We start from the raw sequence: 3,460 nt of genomic DNA on the forward strand, positions 1-3,460 counted from the left end.
TCACACACTTCAGCATTCTGTTCCCTTGTTCCCTCCCGCCCTTTCTGTAGAATATTCAGGGACACCCTCATCTCGCATATTGTTCTGCTACCTGGTCACTCACAGCTAGAACAGCTTTTCAGATTGTGCATTTATGGAAAGGCACTACCCACTGCTTATGCAATTGTATGGCAATTGTGCAAGGTAAAGACATACTTTCCACAATTCACTTTTATTGAAATGGGCTTCCAGGAGGAAAGCTCTCAATGGATTTCCCTCTGCATTAAACTCTTGCCTTCGATAAAGACATTACTTCCCAATCCATGGGTGGTAATCAATTTACTCAGAGTAGATCCATTGGGAATTAATGGCCCTAACTCAGTCATGCTCATTAATTCCAGTTGGCCTACACGGACTAAAAATGGCTGAATATCACCCTGTATGTTATATTTTGATATCTTTTTCATGTTAACATTTAAAAAATTACTGTATATTCTGGCGTATAAGACTACTTTTTAATCCAGAAAAATCTTCTGAAAAGTCATGGGGTCGTCTTATACGCCAGGTGGAGAATCTGGCGTATAATCTCAAACTCTATATTTTAGAGTTTATATATCTCAAACTCTATATTTTAACTGGAAAATTTGGGGGTCGTCTTATATGCCCAGTCGTCTTATATGCCGGAAAATACGGTAGATTGTAACCTTCATATTAAACGTATCAGCTTTTAGGTCAGGCCATAGATTTAAAAGAACGTTGATTTACTTACAGAGCAGTCCTATAATATTTACTCAGGCATAAACCCCACCATGTAGTGGTGCTTACGTCAATATAAGTGTGCATAAGATTGCATCCTTATAGCAAGGCCAGTCCAAGAGAGAACAGCAATGTGCATTGTGTTGTAAGTATCTATGGCTGGCTAAGTTATTTTGACGCTTGAGGCAGAGAATCCCACCAATGTCTTTCCCTGACTGGGAGTAAGAATGCTATAACCATAAATTAAATACTAACAATTTGTTTCCCTTTATGGCACTTAAGAATAATCCTGTTGGTAGGCTGCAACATCATAATCACAACCCCATTAGTAAAATGGGTACCCTACATTTGGACACATGCCCAGTTGCTGATCCCAGAGCATTCATGCTGCTTTTCATACCTTACCTCAGAATTTCTTACAACACAACTCCAAGGTAGGCCATTGTACCTCTTTACATCCTAAACTGGGGTTGGGACTGGTGGCCCTATCCACTCAAACAAGCGCCCCCATCTGTGCAAATGAATTTGCTCTCCTGTTCCCACCAGCCCCCCACCCCCATCTTCAAAACCAGCACTGGAGGGTTGGGGGATCCCACAGCAGAGTTTTTTTGGGGGGTGCGTGTGAAGGGAGGAGGAGAAACAGAAGTCCTGTTGCACCACTGGAACCCCACTGGCAAAGCATTGGATACAACCCAGAGTGTATGGCTTGCCTGTCGCCAATTCATTCCTTCATGGTCACATATTTAAAATTAATTGCTGCTACATTTTTATTGCAAGAACATCCACATACCTTTCCCCCTTGGGAATGCCTGCACTGGAGCAATGGCACTCCTCTCCTTCAGCATAAAACATTATCCCCAGAGTCATCAGTGCAACACATCTAGCTCCACTGCTGAGGGCATCAGTTAAGGATTGTTTCTTTCCGCTGTCTTTTTGAGACCCGAAGACTAATTTGTAGGCTGTCTGAATCATCACCTGCTTCCTGCTTTCACCTGGATGGCCGGCCAGCCAGCCAGGAGGGATAAAGCTTGGTTGCTTAGCAATGCAAAACAGATCCTGGGAACAAAAGCAAATGCTCTCATGGTCACAGGAGCTTTTTCCACTTCCCCCTTCCTTGAACTCTACACCTCTTCTCAAACTGAGCCAGCTATTTTACAGGCCCTGCTGCTATGCTCTTATATTATTGTTTACTTGCCTTCACTCTAATTATTTATTATTGAGCTACCTTCGCGCTAAGGTCCAAGGACGGGTTGCAACATTAAAGCACAATCATGGGTATAATCATGGCACAGAATTTGTGTCCAGTTCCAGCAGAACTTTTCAGCAAAGAATGAAGCCGCAGAGGGCGGAGAAGAATGCGGTTCTGTCTGGGTATTCAGGTGGCTGCTGTATCACACGAGAAGAGTGGGAATCCGGTCTGTATAATAACAGCACAATGTGCCAAAGCAGTGAATAATTAATACAAAACTAAGGCTGCAATCCAAAAGGGAAGTGGTGACGGCTGAACTGTAGTTTCGAGCATCGTGCTGGGCTTGTGCTGGTAGGGTGGGAGTGAGGGCAGAGAAGCATTCTTGCCATGGGAGCCAACTCCTAGGGGCTGTGGGGTCTTTGCCCCCAATAAAATATTTGAGGAAGCCTCCCCTCCAAAAAAGTTGATGAGCATTGTCATTCATATGGTGTCCGTGCACCGCATCAGGTGATCAATTATGCAGGGCGGAGCTTAAAACCCCCCCCCCCAATATTTTAGTAAAGTTGGCACTCTCCTATCCTTTCTTGAAGTTTTGTTTGGTTGCCCCATGACATTCCTCCCATTGATGGGAGGGACATTCATTGCACCACATGACTGCTTCCACATGGCAGTGTCTTGTGGATTCGGTGCGGCTCATTGGCCTCATCCAAATGCCATGCCACATCCTTCACCCCATTTCATCAGATTTACATAGGTAAAGGTAAAGGGACCCCTGACCGTTAGGTCCAGTCGCGGACGACTCTGGGGTTGCGGCGCTCATCTTGCTCTATAGGCCGAGGGAACTGTCATTCGTCCGCAGACAGCTTCCGGGTCATGTGGCCAGCATGACTAAGCCGCTTCTGGCGAAAGATCAGCGCATGGAAACACCGTTTACCTTCCCACCGGAGCGGTAGCTATTTATCTACTTGCACTTTGACGTTATTTCAAACTGCTAGGTTGGCAGGAGCTGGGTCCGAACAACGGGAGCTCACCCCGTTGTGGGGATTCAAACTGCCGACCTTCTGAATGGCAAGCCCTAGGCTCTGCGGTTTAACCCACAGCGCCACCCGCATCCCTCAGATTTACATAGTGTGTAAATAAATAGTAGATTAGCTCTATGGTGTCTCACGCTTCTTGCTGTGTTCTGCCAGAAGCTTAGTGTGCATGTATCATTATGATGTATGTCGCTAGAAGCACACTGGAAGAGAAGGGAGATGCCTTTTCCAGAGCTGCGCATACCGGAGGACGAGTTCCAGGGGATTGCAGGCACCCCAGGACATTCTCCAACCATTTCCTTAGGAGACTTGGATGGAGAAAATACTGTTTCATGTTTATTTCCTTAAGGGGAGTGGTAAGCCTGTATTCCAGCTGAGAGTCAATTTATATTTTCTATGTGGATATGAGTGATTTAATAAGAAATAGAGCATTTTTGAATTATCAATGTATATTTATTCCCCCCATTAAAAAATAATAATCAAAGACCCATTAAAACTTTTT

This window comes from Lacerta agilis, chromosome 3 (genome assembly GCF_009819535.1).
Source record: "Lacerta agilis isolate rLacAgi1 chromosome 3, rLacAgi1.pri, whole genome shotgun sequence".
Classification (NCBI taxonomy): Eukaryota; Metazoa; Chordata; class Lepidosauria; order Squamata; family Lacertidae; genus Lacerta; species Lacerta agilis.